Below are 18,806 nucleotides of genomic sequence, written 5' to 3'. Positions count from 1 at the left end.
TCCTTTTAGCTACAAAGATGTCTGATATCTTTAAGCAGAATAGATGCTGCTGGAAGAAAGACATGTTTACTGAGCATCCTGCTGTACCCCTGGCATGCAGCTGTGTTCCCTGGGAGCCTGCCCAACTCAGTTTGTGAAGTGTGGCATTGCACTGGGCAGCCTTCCTGGAACAATAAAATTGAATGGCAGGCCTTGTTTGGTTATTCCTATGCACCATTGCAAATGGATATGACAGATTTTTGGCCTCTCCTGACACTTATTTTGACACTTCACTGGTCCTCCATTTAATTTGTCAACTGAATTTCCCTTGAGAACTATGGAGCAGCCTTACAAGGAGAGCACAACACTGATTCTGGGCTTTTGAAGTCTGCTGCTCAAATGCTCCTTTAGCGTGGACCCCGTTTTTCTTTCAGAGCGCTGTTACATATTGACATCAAAGCCGACTTGAAGGGTGTTTTGGAAGTGAAAGGTTATCTGTCTCTACAGTATTGGCTATGCTTTCAAGGAGCTCAGAGTTTCCCTGTAACAGCATTCAAGATCACCTTAGGACCTCAAGGTAGAGTTGGAATGTGACACGATGGATTTTTGCATTTTGGCCTTTGAAGCAACATGTTTATGTGTCTCTGGTTAGAACTTTCAATCCTTGGCTAGAATCTTGGGTCTCTTGTTGGAATCTCAGGTCTTTGATTAGAAACTTGGGTCTCTGGTTTGATGGTAGTGATAGTCACAGAGGCTACCCAAGTCTTTCAGAGACTGTTTTGATGATTAGGGTCATACACCTATCTCCCACAGAACATGTGTGAGCATTAAGGGATCAGCTCTAATCTCCTGTCTGTACTAGAGGCCTCTGGTGCTCCGATTTGCACTGTCTTGACCTCACCTCCGAGTTCAGCCAAGCCTGGGGTGGATGGTTCTGTGCAGCCTTTGATTCTCTTTCTGCTGATGGTGTCTGCCCTCAAGCATGAGCCCCTTGACTTGGCCTTCTGCCCTAGGGCTCTTTCCACAGTGGAACTGGCAGAGGCTTGCTCAGCCAGTACGTGTGCAAATGTGCAGGGGAGTTAAAACCTGGAGGGACAGTCCTTTACCACTGGGGACAGGACCTGTCTGGGTTCTGGCAGGTCATCCTGTGGGGCACGGTGTGCACTGCTCAGGGGGTCCTTTCAGACCAGGAGCTCCCTGTTGCCCATAGCAGCTGACCTTAGCATTGCCTTCTTTGGCTTTTCTTTCTTCCCTGTTGCAGTCTCCCCAGCCCCAGTATCCTGGGACCCCCAGCACAGATGGCCTGCACCCAGGCCTTTGTCTTAGGCTCTGGGGAACGCAATCTAAGACATTATGCTCTCTAGTGTCTCTCTGGGCAGGTTTGCTTCTGGTTTCTTCCAGTTGCTTCAAACCTTTGAGGACTGAAAACCCTTCCAGGTTTGAAAGCCTATAGTTCTGTTTGAATGTTCCTTCCCTCCTGGGGCCATCTTTCCCTTCCACATTCCTTCGTCAGCCAAACTTTTGACATCCAAATTTGTTGGTTCTTGAATATCAGATGAGCCACTGTATTCTCCTCCGTGCTCTGGAAGGATGACAAACATCACCCCTCCTTAGAGACCTTTTCTTCTCCATGTAGGATGCTCATCACATCCCACTTTGGACGCTCATCACATCCCATTTTGTAAACAAAAAGCAGGCATCCTTTGAAATCTGGGCTTTCCCACCAAGACACAGATGCTCACTGTGAATTTATAGTCAGTTATTTCTTACTGACAATTTTTCTTCCTTTAAAAAAATTCTTGGGAGTTCCTACTGTGGTGCAGCGGGTTAAGAATCCTACTGCAGCAGCTCGGGTAAGCTGTGGAGGTGAAGGTTCGATCCCTGGCCCGATGCAGTGCATTAGAGTATCTGGGGTTACTGCAGCTGTGATGCAGGTTGCATCTGTGTCTCAGATTCAATCCCTGGCCCAGGAACTTCCATATGCTGCAGGTACAGCCATGGAAAAAAAAAATCAGCCTCTTCTTCATTTGTTCTAATTAAAGCCTTTGCATGTAGAAAAGGCTAATGGCTGCCTGACATGGAGACTATGCTCTTGCTGATGTGCTCACGGCACCAAATCACTTGGGATGTGAAGTGGCCTGTCTGTGGCTCACCGGCTCCCATTATGTCCTGGAAGATCATTTGCTGTGAGCTGGTGAGCTATGTACATGCTGGGGGTGGAACTGGGGGATGGCAAAGAGCTGGGTGGTGGTGGTGGTGGATTCACCTCATTACTGTTTTTTACTGAGCATTTTCTGAGTTGTTGGAAGCCACGCCAACTCCTGACTATGAATTCTTATATTGGACCCAACCTAGAGTTCCAGCCTACAGCAGGTGGGACCACTTACCAAACATGTGTGATGAGCCATGTGCTGGGTCTTTACCTGTATTCTCACAATGAGCCTGCCCAATAGGTGTTACTGTCTTCATTTTGATGAGTGGGGAAATGGAGTCAATTCTTTTTTTTTTTTTTTTTGCCATTTATTGGGCCGCTTAACACGGCATATGGAGGTTCCCAGGCTAGGGGTCTAATCGGAGCTGTAGCCACCGGCCTACGCCAGAGCCACAGCAACGCGGGATCCGAGCCGCATCTGCAACCTACACCACAGCTCACGGCAACGCCGGGTCGTTAACCCACTGAGCAAGGGCAGGGATCGAACCCGCAACCTCATGGTTCCTAGTCGGATTCGTTAACCACTCCGCCACGACGGGAACTCCATGGAGTCAATTCTATAGACTCTAGTCCTTTAGCTTGTCTTCTTCCTTTTTTAACTTTTTAAAAATTGAAGTATAGTTGATTTAAAATGTTGTGTTAGTTTCAGGTATACAGCACAGTGACTCAGTTATACATACATATATATATATCTTCATATTCTTTGCTATTAAAATTTATTATAAGATATTAAGTATAGTTTCCTGTGCTGTATGGCAGGTCCTTGTTGGTTATCTATTTTTTTTTTAACTTCTGTACCTGCTGCATATGGAAGTTCCCAGGCTAGGGGTTGAATCAGAGCTGCAGCTGCCAGCCTTTACTGCAGCCATGGCAGTACCAGATCCGAGCTACATCTATAACCTACACCTCAGCTGCAGCAACAACAGATCCTTTAATCCAGTGAGCAAGTCCAGGGATCGAACCTGACTCCTCATGGACACAATGTTGGGTTTGAACAAGGCCAGGGGTTAAACCTGCATCTTCACAGACACTACATTGGCTCCTTAACCCGATGAAATACAATGGGAACTCCGGTTATCTATTTTATATAGAGTACTGTGGATATGTTAATCCCAACCTCCTAATGTATCCCTCCCTTCCTCTAGTTCTTGTTTTTACTTACAGTAGGTGCTTGATAAATATTTGCTGAAGAAATCAAAGAGCAAGTGGGACTCAGAAGTTAAGAATTGATCCTAAGTGTCATAACTAGCTAGGTTTTAAACCCACATATGGTTGAGTCCCAAGCCTGCCCTGATTCCTAGGGCTCCCATTTAAATCCATCGGTATCTCATCAGGATTCAGATGTTTTTGCTATTGCTCTTTTTGTACCAGGCTCATTTCTTTTTTCTTTTCTTTTCTTTTTTTTTTTTCTTTTTGGTCTTTTTGTATTTTTAGGGCTGTACCCGTTGCATAGGGAGGTTCCAAGGCTAGGGGTCCAATCGGAGCTGTAGCCTCTGGCCTATAGCATAGCCACAGCAGCATGGGATCCAAGTCGTGTCTGTGACCTACACCACAGCTCACGGCAATGCCAGATCCTTAACTCACTGAGAGAGCTCAGGGATTGAACTTGCGTCCTCATGGATGGTTTGCTGTATGTGTGGCAGATCTGTGTTGACCTTGAGAGTGATACCTCCCCATCCCCCTTTCTGTGCTGTTAGATCCCATGATGTCTGACAAGCAGTGTGCAAATAATAGTTTCAGCCCTGTCTCCTCCAGGGGCAGGTGCCATTCCAGCCCTTTGTTCCTGTGCCCACCCAGCAGAGGGCCTGTTCTCCTGGGAGGCAGTGCCTGACCTCAGCCACGTGCATGGCTCTTCCATCCCCTAGCTTTGCATTCTTTCCACTGCAGAAGTATGTCCTCAACTTCCTTATAAACCAGTGATTCTGCAGGAGCCGAAAGCTTGCCGTCCGCTGTCACTTTAAGTGTCCCCAGGTGCTTAAGCTAATGGTGTGCTGAGCAACAACCCATGTTTTCAAGTCCAAGAATTACAGCCACCACCAGTGACATCCTTCCAACATCTGATCAGCCATCACCAGGTTGGTCCCCCCTTGGGATGTTCTAATAAGCAGCAATTCCCTTTCCCAAATGAAACATTCTTATACAACAGTTGCCTTTTAATTAAACTATCATTGTCTCTAGAATTTAATGATCCTAATCTCCCTGAAAAGGAAGAAAAGACAGCAGTTTTCACCAGGTGGTGTTCCTGGGTTTACATAGACCCTTTGATTTAAATGAGTTCAATTGCTTTGAATAAGTGACGTAGGCCAATGAAGGTGGATCATTAATGTGAATCGTATTGAGGTTGTTTTCTCATTTTATGAACAGTTTACAGTGGTGGTTACATGCACAGTTTCTGCAGCCTGACTGCCTGGGTCCAAATCTTACTTTGGCCACTTACTTGCTGTGTGACATAGGCAAGGTAGATAACATATCTGTGCTTTAGGTTCCCTCATCCGAAAAATGGTGCTCCTAAGAGTGCCTGTTTCTGGAGTTTGTTGCGAGGGCTACAGTAATTAAAGCTGCAAATGCTTGGAACAGTTCCTGGCACACAGTGCACTGTAAGTGCTAAATATACGTACCTTAGTTATCATCAGCTTTAGGATCCCAGTTCCAGGCTGCCTCTCTCAGGGCTAGTCAAAGACCAAACACAAGCCAAGGTCTTTATTGCTAAAGGTTACTCTCAATGTTACTGTGAGGTTCTTCTTCTTCTTATTTTTATTCATTTTTTAATTTTATTTTTGCCTTTTTGTCTTTTTATGGCTGCACCCGCGGCATATGGAGGTTCCAAGGCTGGGGGTCGAGTTGGAGCTGTAGCCACCAGCCTACACCACAGCCACAGCAACATGGGATCCAAGCTGTGTCTGTGACCTACACCATAGCTCACAGCAACGCCAGATCCTTAACCCACTGAGCTAGGCCAGGGATTGAACCCACATCCTCGTGGATGCTCGTTGGGTTTGTTAACCACTGAGCCATGACAGGAACTCCATTCTTCTTCTTATTTTTTTTAATGGAAAGAAACCTACAGGCATTTCAGCTCTGATTTCTGAGTGCGACTATGCCTCATGCACAATTTTGGGGTCTGGAAATCATTGTTTGAATATGTAGAATTCTTGAGAAGATTTCTGGGGGGCGGGGGTGAGGTGGGGTAGAACTTATGATTGGTTGAAGGGGGAAAGGTGTAATTCCTAGTCCAGCATCTGGCAGGAAGACTTGAGGGCTAACTCTTCTTAGTGCAAGCCCCCAGGGCTCTGTGAGATTTCACAAAGCTGGCCAAGCATCTGCTCCAGTTGGCTTTGCCTCTGAACGTTTTCTGTTGATGGTATATTAAATTATTGGCCCCCTCACTTTATCCATGCCACTTGTCATGGCCCAGGCTATGCCATTCTCCAAGCCTGCCTTGAAGAAATGTGCTTTTTACATAGGTTTATATTAGGTTAAACTCTTCTCCATAGGAACCCACATTCTCTGAAAACTGGGGATGGTGAAACAAAAAGTGTCACCTTTGCACCTAGTTGGGGGAAGCTGGTCCTCTAAAACTCAACTATTAGTCAAAGCTCTTCTTCACATTTGGGGCATCGTAGGCTCCCTTTCTCTCTTTTATCTCCTCTGTATTTAGAGCTTCCTGGTGATCCTCTGTTGCTTCAGGATAAAGAATGGTATACAGGCACTTCTAATTTTTTTTTTCTGTCTCGTTTCTAATCACCTCATGGACAATATGACATTCTCAGATTGTTGGGAATGCGTGCTTTCATTGATGACTCTGGGTCATTGTTAAAGATCTTGGTGAATAGAGTCCATACCTTATTCTGGGGCAAAAGCATGGCATGAGATTATTCTGAACAACTTCATACCAAAAGAGAGGAATTTTAAATCATCCAGGCAGGTGGGACTCCAGAGCTTCATCTGCTTACAGTCAGACATTTTCATGCTTTCCTAAATTCAAAATCGAAGACTTCTTCCACACTAACCATTTGTAGGATGTATCACCAATGGAAGTGAAATCTCTTTTCACTTCTAAGAAGTTTTGCCTGAAATTTTCAATTGATATGCATGGTCCTGCCATTCAACCTCCCAACTTCAGTTTATACTATAGGAAAATATAATAATAATTAATTAATTAGATTATCAAACAATTCTATAAACTTTTACTAAGTAGATCCCAGGGTCAATATGACAAATACGGTGCTTGACCTCACAAAATCTACTTTGAGGTGAGAAGGCAGACAAAACGCATGTTACTAAAGAAGAAATTTGCTAGTAAAGAGACAGATGAGTAATATTTTCATATGGTTTAGATATTATAGACACAACTTAAAAAGGTCTGACTGAGGATTACAAATAAAATAGACACCAGGAGTTCCTGTTGTTGCTCAGCGGGTTAAGAACCTGACATAGTGTCTGTGAGGATATGGTTCAATCCCTGGACTTGCTCAGTGGGTTAAGGATCCAGCATTGCCACAAGCTGTGGTGTAGGTCACAGAGGTGGCTCAGATCTAGCTTTGCTGTGGCTGTGGCATAGGCTGGCAGCTGAAGCTCAAATTCAACCCCTAGCTTGCGAATTTTCATATGCTGCAGGTGAGGCCCTAAAATGAAAAAAAAAAAAAAAAAAGGCACTAGCTCCATGTGATTGAAATGTGATTAGCGTGCCTGAGGAGCTGAATTTTAAAGCTTATTTAATTTTAATTAGCAATTTTGAAGAGCCATATGTGTCTCATGAGAAACATAATACACAGTGCAGCTCTTTATAATTTTAACCTTTTGAAATTTGTTAAGGCTTGCTTTATGGCTCACAGTATGGCCAATTTAAAAAAAGTGAAGTATATTTCTGTCTTTAGGTGCTATGTTTTGTATGTTTGTTTCCATCAGGTCAAATTGTTCTATAGCCTTACTTAAAAAAAAAAGTCTGCTTATATTATCAATTACTGAGAAAGTGTATTGACATCTGCCTTTATATTATAAATGTGTCTGTTGGTCCTTATAGTTCTGTAAATATTTGCTTTATATATTTGGAGGCCACGTTATTAGGTGCATCCAGATTTATTATTGTTATAATTCCTAGTGAATCGATCCTTTTTGCATTGAGAAACGATGCTTTTCATTTCTAAAAAAATGCTTTTTTTGGCCACTGATTCTATTTTTGCCTTTATTAATAGAGTTGCACTAGTTACATTTAGTTAGTGTTGATGTGGATACCCTTTACCTTTCCTTTCCTTGCGACCTTTTTTATATCTTTACATTTTATTTATTTTTTATTAAAAATGTATTTTATTTTTTCTTTTTAGGGTTGCACTTGTGGCATATGGAAGTTCCCAGACTAGCCAGCCTTCCCCACAGCCACAGAAACTTGGGATCTGAGCTGCATCTGCAACCTACACTGCAGCTTGTGGCAACGATGGATCCTTAACCCACTGAGTGAGGCTAGGGATTGAACCCACATCCTCATGGATACTAGTTGGGTTCTTAACTGGGTGAGCCACAGTGGGAACTCCAATATATCCTTACATTTTAGATGCAGTTTTTCTAAGTATCATAAAATATATATTTTCTCTTTCTTTCTTTTCTTTCTTTTCTTTCTTTCTTTCTTTCTTTCTTTCTTTCTTTCTTTCTTTCTCTCTCTCTCTCTCTCTCTCTCTCTCTCTCTCTCTCTCTCTCTCTCTCTTCCTTCCTTCCTTCCTTCCCCTTCCTTCCTTCCTTTCTTTCTTTCTTCTTTTTTTAGGGCCTCACCCCCGGCATATGGAGGTTCCCAGGCTAGGGGTCGAATTGGAGCTACAATTTCCGGCCTGCACCACAGCCACAGCAACACAGGATCCGAGCCATGTCTGTGACCTACACCACGGCTCATGGCAATGCTGGATCCCTGACCACTAAGTGAGGCCAGGGATCAAACCTGCATCTCCATGGATACTAGTTGGATTCATTTCCACTGCATCACAATGGGAACTCCCTAAAATAAATATTTTCTAATCCAGTATGATAATTTTCTTTTAACTGCAGCATTTTTATTGACATTTATTGAAAGGATAGCTACATTTATCATCAGATCTTCCTTATCATGATGTGCTATTTATTTGCCTACCCTGTACTATTTTTCTGTTCTTTCTCAAATTATTTTCGATTAAAAAAAATTCTATCCCCCTTCCCTTTCATAACACAGTGTTTTATTTTAGATGCTCTTTTCTCACTTATATCTAACTTTCTGTAAATTCATTCATTGAAGTCTCAATTTAAATTATTGTGTATTTCAGGTCTAGAACATCTATTTGACTCTTTTAAAAATCTGTGATGTCTCATTTTAAATTTCTTGAAATGTTTTGTGAAAACTGTTTTTTGAAACTTTAAAACATGTCTCATGACATTGAACATAAGTAGAGTTGTTTCATAATCTGTATCTGATAATATTAATATCTGGCCTCTCTGTTGGTCTGTTTCTGTTGTCCAATTTTTCCACCAGCTCAGGTGTTTGTCTTCACATCTTTGACTATATTCTGGATGTTAGAGTGAAAATATACTTGTTGAACTAACTTGAGGCCTAGCGTGGTTTTCTCTACCTCTAGAGGGGGTTTCTATTGGTTTTACCATACGTCTAGAGGTGCTACTTATTCTGGGGCATCTTAACCTAAATTCATTTAAATGTATATTGAGGTTTTTCTAGGCCATCAGATGATGTGACACCAGACTGCTGTCTGTGAAAGAGCTGGTTGACATCCAGTAAATCTCAGCCCTAGGGTACAGTGCTTTCTTGCCACTCCCAGACCAAAGTGAAGGGTGGTTTACCTAGATTTCCTCCCATAATTTTTCCCCACTTGTTCCACAAGGCTTCAAAGGTACAGCTCAGCCTTTTGGCCATCTAAGCTTGACCAGTAAATATTCCATGGTTAAAGTCATTTTGAGGAGTTCCCACCGTGGCTCAGCAGAAGCGAATCTGACTAGTATTCATGAGGATGCAGGTTCAATCCCTGGCCTCACTCAGTGGATTAATAATCTGGAGTTGCTGTGGCTATAGGACAGTGGCTACAGCTCCTATTCGACCCTTAGCCTGGGAACCTCCATAGACTGCAGGTGTGGCCCTAAAAAGGCAAATAAATAAATAAAATATAGTCACTTTGAATGCTGGGCTCAACCAAATAATCCCTACTATCTTGTGAGTAGATCGATGTTTTCAAGGAGATTTTTGTTCTTTCTCTCTTGTCCAGATTTTTAATGGTCTTTAAAGGAAAGATCAGTCTGAGCTTATGTAACTCACTCTTGATGGGAATAGAAATTCATGATGTGGGGGAGTTCTTGTTGTGGCTCAGCAGGTTAAGGACCCAACACAATGTCTGTGAAGATGCTGGTTCAATCTATGGCCATGCTCAGTGGGTTAAGGATCCAGTGTGGCTGCAAGGTGTAGCTTAAGTGACAGATGCAGCTTGGATCCAGTGTTGCTGTGGCTGTGGTGTTGTAGGCCAGCAGCTGCAGCTTGATTTGACTGCCAGCCTGGGAACTTCCATAAGCTGCAGGTGTGGTTGTAAAAATAAAAAAAAGGAGAAAAAAGAAATTCTTGATTTGCATTTAAGCAAATTACATAATCTTCCTAAGCCCATATTTTTCTGAGCCTTATTTTTTATTACTATTATTTTTAATAATTTTTTGGTAGCTGCATCCATGGCATTTGGAAATTCCTGGGCCAGGGATTGAACCCGCACCACAGCAGTGACTTAAGCCACTGCAGTGACTTAAGCCACTGCAGTGACAATGTTGGATCCTCAACCTACTGTACCACAAGGAACTCCTATTACTACTACTATTGTTATTTTTTTAAAAACACCTAGTACTTGGAGTTCCCGTCATGGCTCAGTGGTTAACGAATCCAACTAGGAACCATGAGGTCGTGGGTTCGATCCCTGGCCTTGCTCAGTGGATTAAGGATCTGGCGTTGCCATGAGCTGTGGTGTAGATTGCAGACGTGGCTCGGATCCCGATCCTGCGTTGCTGTGGCTCTGGTGTAGGCCAGTGGCTACAGCTCTGATTAGACCCCTATCCTGGGAACTTCCATATGCCACAGGAGCGGCCCTAGAAATGGCAAAAAGACAAATAAATAAATAAATAAGTAAATAAAAATAAAAACACCTAGTACTGTAGGTGACAGTTCTCACTGATATAGCTGTTTGGCACCTTGTTCTTAGATCTCCACTATAGCATATTCCCAGAAGTAAATTAATATTCTCTCTTTGAATGGCAAATCTGGACTCAAGTCGTGAGTCCAAAGCTTATGTGATACGCCACTGAAAATCTTACAGAATATTCTTGTGTTTTTATAGAATCAAGTAACTGAATAAACATGCTTTTATTTTTCTTATTTTCCATTATACTGCAAAAGACGTGCTCTTGGGAATTTGTACAATGAACGTGTGAAGGAGATGAGAGCCATTGCTTAGCCATTGAGTTGGGATTGTCAGCAAATTACATTTGGCTGCTCTCTGCACATGAGACAGAGCTCCAGTATGAGTAGATGTCTATTTGTACAATGTAGTTTGGGATTGACTCATATTACAGTCACACAAGTTAAAAGTTTAAATACTAGTAAACAGTTTTGAAGAAAAGAAATCAGGTCAAACTTGTTGTGAATAATTTTCTTTGACTTTGATAATGAAAGATATTACAACCATCTTCTTCTGTTCCTTGCAGAGAAAACACAGTCCAAAAAAAAAAAAAGGCAATGTACAATATTTATTAAGCATTAGCTATATGAGTGGAAAGTTTAAAAAGTCTTAACCAAGGTTATCTATTATTGCACCTTATTAACCCACTTTCTAGATGAGGAAAGTGAAGTACAGAGATCCACCCATGCTGCTGCAAATGTCATTTTTTACGGCTGAGTAATATTCCATTGTATATATGTACCACATCTTCATCCATTCATAGGCACCTAGTCTGCTTCCATACTTTGGCAAGTGTCAATAATGCTGCTATGAACATTGGGCGGGGGGGGGGGGGAGCATGCATCTGTTCAAATTGGTGTTTTTTTTTTTTTCCCTTTTGGATATATATGCAGGAGGTCAGATGCTGGGCCATATGGTAGTTCTATTTTTAGTTTTTTGAGAAAACTTCATACTGTTTTTCATAATGGCTGCACCCATTTACATTCCCACCAATAGTGTAGGAGGACTTCCCTGCCAGCATTTGTTATTTGTATTCTTTTTGATGACACATGCTATTGATTTTTGCCGTCATTTGGTGTTCAAGGCTTGGCTGCCAGACCCTGTGGATGGAAGTCTTGAATTCTCAGGATAGTAGCTTGCTGGGGCTGAGAGGTCATGGTCACAGGTGGGATGGTAAACACAAGCGTAGCAAGAACTGCAATGAGGGAGGGATCAAGAGGCTTTGGGAAAGAGGTGGGTGAAAAGCACCAGTGGGCAGGAAAGATGCCTGCCAGCTTGAGTGCCTGTGGGGAAGGGCTGGTGTGTGGAGTTGACCTGACTTATAGCAAAGCGAATTGACTATGGTTTTGGAATTTTTTTTTTTTTTGTCTTTTTATCTTTTAACCTCCTGTGGCATATGGAGGTTCCCAGGCTAGGGGTCCAATCCGAGCCACATCTTCGACCTACACCACAGCTCATGGCAACACCGGATCCTTAACCCACTAAGGGAGCCCAGGGATTGAACCTGCATCCTCATGGTTCCTAGTCGGATTCATTTCTGCTGTGCCATGACGGGAACTTCTGGCTTTGGAATCTAAGAAGCCAGGCTTCTATTTTGAATCTTGACTAGACCACTTGCCAACTGAGTGGCTCTGGGGACATCACTAGTTTCTCTGGCCTCAGATTCAGCCTGTATCAGATGGAGATAAAACACCCGTAATCTGATTGTTGTAAGAGTGAATGGTAAGAAAAGCTCTTGGGTTGTTCCTGGTCCATTTTGTGGGTTCAGTATGTATAGCAGAAGCAGCTTTGGATTTCTCTGCTCAGGGCAGTTGCCCTTCTAGAGCTTTATTATAGCGCAGTCAAGGTCAGGGAGCTATGGTTTTGCAGGAGGGAGGAGTCACAGCTCTTCTCTGCCCTCCTTTCCAGGCTGCCCTCCAGACATGGCTGGCAGTTTGCTGGCATATTAGGCAGCTGAGGCTCATCGGTGGAACGTTGTCTGGAACAGGCCCACCGAGCCTGGCTCATTCCTGGGCTGAGCGTACTGACAGCTCAGAGCCCATCACTTGAGAAGCAGTCTTCGAGGCTCACCAGGAGCTCTCTCCTCCTGTCACTGAACACTGAGGGTGGCCAACCTTTGTCCCCTCATTGGATTCCACCACCAAGAAAAGCTTGGTGACAGCTGTCAGCCGGGATTCACAGGGACACGGTCACTTTCTCAGGCTTGATGTTTCTGGCAAGGGGAAATTCTTTTGCTCCCCAAAGAGATCCTCTACATTTTCCCATTGCTTCTTCTGGCCCAAGCCTCCAGTCTGGTTGTGGATTATGAGAGCACAGTGTATGTTTTCTCTCAAGGACTATTGGGAAGGTGGAGGGTGCAGGGCAAAGTCTTTAGAGTAATAACAAGATCTGAGTCCCTATACCGGGGCCTCTGAGCCTGTTACTTAAACTTGCTGGGGCCTCAGTTTCTTCATCTGTCAAATGGGGATGCCGATGTCTGCCTCCTAGGAAGCTTAGAGGAATAAGATAGCATAAGCTTAATTGATGCTGACGTACTCTTTCTTTTTCCTTTCCTTTTTCTTTCTTTCTTTTTTTTTTTTTTTTGTCTTTTGAGGGCTGCACCCACGGCATGTGGAAATTCCAGGACTAATGGTCAAATTGGAGCTGCAGCTGCTGGCCTACACCACAGCCACAGCAACCCCAGATCTGAGCCATGTCTGAGATCTACAACACAGCACCATGAATCCTTAACCAACTGAGTGAGATCATGGATCAAACCCACATCCTCATGGATACAACTAGGTTTGTAACCTGCTGAGCCACAACAGGAACTCCCCATTTACTCTTTTCTTAGTTAAGCCTTAGCAAAGTATTTGTTAAGAGATATATAGATAGATCAGCAAGTAATCAAACACTGGACTTCTTTGGTCCGTATATTTACTCAAGGATTTCTGGATGACTGAGCTTCCACTTCTGTCAGGAAGGCAGCTCCTTGCCTCCCGCTGTGACACTGGATGAGTCTATATAGCACAAGGCTTAGCGACAAGGACTGAGGAGCCAGGTTGCCTGCTTCATATCCTGGCTTGACTGCTTCCTGGCTGTGTGATACTGAGTGAGTTACTTAACCTCTCTGTTTCTAAGTTCCCATGCTAATAAAATAAGGAAAACCATAGACCCGTTGCCATGTGGTTGCAAGGATGAAATTAATTCATATGTTCAAATTCTGATGACAGTTCTTGGCACTGGCTGGTGAATTTGCCTCCTTCCTTCACCCTCACAGTCTCTTCCCCAAAAAGCAGACAGAAGAGTCAGATCAGGTCTTCCAGTTAGATGGTCCTGTACCTCTGATCAAGCCCCTCAGCAGGGGCTCCCATCAGCTGAGAAGAAATCTCAGGCCCCCTGTCCTGTCATTCTCCCTGGTTCCCTGGCTGGCATGTTCCCCCCTCCTCTGCAGTCCCTGCCCCTCCCATTTCTCTACAGACCGTGCAAACCGGAATCCTTTCCTGAACATTCACCTTACCCCCTGACCTAGCCACCTGGCTTGCGCCCTCATTGTGTCGAAGTCTCTGCTCCAAAGCTACTTGGTCAGAGAGAACTTGGTAACCATTTTGTGAAAGCTAACTCTGCCGATTGGCCAGTCTCCATCTCCCTAAACCACATTCTTTTAATTTTTAATTTAATTTTATTCATTTTTTCTTTTTAGGTCTGCACCTGTAGAATATGGGGGTTCCCGGGCTAGGGTTGAATTGGAGCTGCACCTGACGTCCTATACCACAGCCAAAGCAACACTGGATCCTTAACTCACTGGGCAAAGCCAGGGATGGACCCTGCATCCTCATGGATAGTATGTTGGGTTCTTAACCTGCTGAGCCACAATGGGAACTCTTCTCTAAATGACATTCTTTTAATATGGTACTTATCAGGATCCACCCCATTTTAGACATCTTTATTGGCTTTTTGTATGCCTCCTCCCATTACAAGGTAAATTCCATGAGAATGGGCGGTTGGTCTGTTTGGTTAACTGCTGTATTTTCAGCATTGAGGATAGTGCCTGGCATCTCCTATAAATCCAACAAGTATTTGTGATTGTGAATAGAGGGATGGATTATCTGTAACCCACCCAGTTGGTGGTTGACTGGTGCTTGCGTGTTGCCCACGGAACCAGAACCCAGGAGGCCCTCATAATGTCTGTAGTCACATAATGCAGGTAAACAAGCCCCTTAGAGTATCCGTGGGGAGCTGGGGGCGCATTCCTTTTTGCCAAGCTCTGGACACCTGAGCTTGATGCAGCACATGAGGCCAAAGCGTAAGAACATCTCTGAGCTTTGATTTCTCCACCTGAAGAATTGATAAATACTGTCTACAAGAGGACTGTGGATTGGAGGGGATGCTGTGAGCACCCAGAGACTTGTCACTAAGTAAATGACAGCTGTGGTTATTTTGAAATTCTGGATTTTTTTTTTCCTTTTCTAGGGCTGCTCCCACAGCACATGGAGGTTCCCAGGCTAGGAGTCTAATCAGAGCTGTAGCCACTGGCCTGCACCAGAGCCACAGCAACACCAGATTTGAGCCACGTCTGCAACCTACACCAAAGCTCACGGCAACACCGGATCATTAACCCACTGAGCAAGGCCAGGAATCGAACCCACAACCTCATGGTTCCTAGTCGGATTTGTTAACCACTGCGCCACGACTGGAATTCCAAAATTCTGAACTATGACCTCTTCTTACAAACTGGGTTAAGGTTATTTGTTCTTTCCTTGAAGAGTTATTTTCCTTTAAATTTTATCTTCATGAATTTATCCACCTATTCATTTAAAAATAAAAAAATTTGAGATACCTTGGAAATCTATACATAGAACTTCCATATGACCCTGCAATCCCACTCTTGGGCATATATCCGGACAAAACTCTACTTAAAAGAGACACATGCACCCGCATGTTCATTGTAGCACTATTCACAATAGCCAGGACATGGAAACAACCCAAATGTCCATCGACAGATGATTGGATTCGGAAGATGTGGTATATATACACAATGGAATGCTACTCAGCCATAAAAAAGAATGACATAATGCCATTTGCAGCAACATGGATGGAACTAGAGAATCTCATACTGAGTGAAATGAGCCAGAAAGACAAAGACAAATACCATATGATATCACTTATAACTGGAATCTAATATCCAGCACAAATGAGCATCTCCTCAGAAAAGAAAATCATGGACTTAGAGAAAAGACTTGTGGCTGCCAGATGGGAGGGGGAGGGAGTGGGAGGGATCGGGAGCTTGGGCTTATCAGACACAACTTAGAATAGATATACAAGGAGATCCTGCTGAAGAACATTGAGCACTTTGTCTAGATATTCATGTTGCAACAGAACAAAGGGTGGGGGAAAAAATGTAATTGTAATGTATACATGTAAGGATAACCTGATCCCCTTGGCTGTACAGTGGGAAAATAAAAAAATTTATAAAAAAAATAAAATTAAAAAAATTTAATTGAAGTATAGTTGATTTACAATGTTGAATTAATTTCAGGTGTACAGCAAAGTGATTCAGTTATGTATATACATATATCCATTCTCTTTTAGATTCTTTCCCCTTATAGGTATTAGAAACTGTTGACTATAGTTCCCCGTGCTATACAATATGTCCTAGTTGTGTATCTATTTTATGTAGAGGAGTGTGTATATGTTAATCCCAACCCCCTAATTTATCCCTCCCCTCTTTCTCCTTTGGTAACCGTAAGTTTGTTTTCTATGTCTGTGTATTTGTTTCTGTTTTGTGTATAAATTCTTCTGTGTCTTTCTTTTTTTAGATTCCACATATAAGTGATATTTTGTCTTTGTCTGACTTACTTCACTTAGTATGATAATCTCTATTTAATCCAGGTTGTGCAAATGGCATTATTTCATTCTTTTTTATGGCTGAGTAACATTCCATTGTATATATGTACCACATCTTCTTTAGCCATTCCTCTTGATGGACATTTAGGTTGCTTTATGTCTTGGCTATTGTGAATAGTTGTGCAATGAATATAGGGGTCCATTTCATCTTTTTGAATTATAGTTTTCTCTAGATATATGCCCAGGAGTGGGGTTGCAGGATCACATGGTAGTTCTATTTTTAAGGGACCATATTCATTCATTTAAATCACAAATATTTCAAAATGAACTTGTTTGAAGAATAGAGAGACTCACAGACTTTGGTTACCAAAGGGGACAGGTTGGGGGGAGGGTGGGATGGACTGGGGGCTTGGGGTGGAAATGTTCTAAGATTAGGTTGTGATCATGGTTGTACCATTACAAATATAATATAAATTAATTGAATTATATAGAAATAAATCACAGATATTTCAGGAGCAGGCACTGAGCACACAGCATCTTGGGGTGATGGTAAGAGCTACTGCTTATCAGGCACCTGCTATGCGCTGGGCCTGTTGCTACACTCCCCTACTTGTCACAGCAGTGCTGTGAGGCGAGTATCCTAATCTCCCTTGCATAAAGGAAGAAGCGGAGAAGGTCATTTGCCCAAGGTCACAGCTAGCAGAATAGCAGTGCCAGCGTCTGACACAAGCCTGTGATTTGGTACTCCTTTCCTTGTCCCTAATGTCACCCTTCTCTGGTCCCGTGCTCAGCTCACCTTGCAGGGTCCAGCTAATAGAGCCATGCCTGAGCCCCACTCCCCCTGACCCACACCTTCTGCAGCTGGCAGGTCCCCATGGTGCTAGCGCTCAGAACCTCCTCATTCAGGATGACCATGAGCAAAGCAAGCCCAGCCCATCAGTTTCCCATCTTCACCCACACACTTTCCATGCTTTTCCAAAAGAGGCCTGGGAGAGAAAAAACTGACTTTTCAAGAGTTCAGGAAACCTGAATCCACTGACATCAGGAGGCCCCAGGGCCCAGCTGGATCATTATCCACCTGCACTACTTTTAGCTTCCAGGTGAGGCTGGGCGGATACAGGGTTTTCATGTCACCTCCTGGCAGGTGGTAGGCCCAGCATTTGGCACCAAGCTGTTCCCATGTGGTGCACCAGGCAGATGCTGGCCAAGAGGCTGTGTCAGCCGGACCTGTGATTGAGGCTCCAGCTTGGCTCCTGGCATCACGATATTTTGAGAAGCAGAGTTCACCCAGACCCTTGAGAGCCAGCTGGGGCCGTCTGGAGCAGCAACAGGGCCTGAAGTTCCCTCCACCCTCCCGGGTTGCTGACAGTGCTTTACAGCTATGCTCCTATTAGGCTTGTGATGGAATGTCTGTGGTGAATGTCAGAGTTTAAGAATAATTAATGGCATCCGCTCTGGGTAAGGGTTTGGGGCACTGAGATGCATGCGACATGGTTCCTATCCTCCAGGGTCTCGCAGGTTAGAGTCTGCAAATTTCTCTTCAAAGACACAGACAGCAGCACCTGCTGCTAAACTCCAGATTTATGCGTCTGTGGTGCAGTCATGGCCAATGAGTCTTCCCGGGAGCAGCCAGCATCACTTTTTCCATCTTAGGGACATGGATGGTGCAGGGCAGGTTTTGGTTCCCAGGAGCGCTCACCCTGGCTGTTAGAAATCCCCAAGCTCAGGCTCCTGCTGCAGATTCTGATTGGACTGGTTGGGCAAGGCACCCAGAGTGGCATTTTAAAAGCTCCCCAGATGATTCTGTTGTACCCACTTGTCTGAGATGTACCCACTCACAGACATGGAGAACAAACTTCTGGTTGCCAAGCGGGAGGGGGATGGACAGGGAGTTTGGGGTTAATAGATGCAAACTGTTCCATTTAGAATGGATAAGCAATGAGGCCCTACTGTACAGCACAGGGAACAATGTCAAATATGGTTTGATAGAACATGATGGAAGATAATATGAGAAAAAGTCATATATATATATGACTGGGTCACTTTGCTGTACTGCAGAAATTGACACAACGTTGTGAATAAACTGTAATAAAATTTTTTAAAAAAGAAGTTACACATTGCAGATGCCTTCATTCACTCCAGACCCACTAAGTCATGGCCTCTACTGGGATGGGTCTTGAGCACCCTCTAATGCAGAGGTGTGATTGACAAACACGAATTTGATTTATTTGGGGGAATTCAATCCATTTTCTGTGAAATGGGCTGCCCCAGGGAGGCTGCCATTTGGTGGGTTTGTGCACTTTATATACTGGGCACATATTCATGAATGTGGGTGTTCAACAAACTGTCCTCCTATTGATACTTTCTGCCTTCAAGTGGCCAGCTGATCATGGCTGGTTTAAGGAATGAATTTACTTACTGGAATATTTTCTCCTGGTTTTGTGCATGAGCTCAAAATAGTATGAGTCTCCCATCCTGCAGCTAATAAAGCCATCCAGATCTGGAAATTTTCTAAGAAGAATTTTTTTTTTTAATGGCTACACCTGCGGCATATGGAAGTTCCAGGGATTGAATCCCACGCAGCAGCCACAGCCAGCAGATCTTTT

This window comes from Phacochoerus africanus, chromosome 3 (assembly GCF_016906955.1).
Source record: "Phacochoerus africanus isolate WHEZ1 chromosome 3, ROS_Pafr_v1, whole genome shotgun sequence".
Lineage (NCBI taxonomy): Eukaryota > Metazoa > Chordata > Mammalia > Artiodactyla > Suidae > Phacochoerus > Phacochoerus africanus.
The sequence above is the reverse complement of the archived record's forward strand: the minus strand, read 5'-3'. Positions refer to the sequence as shown.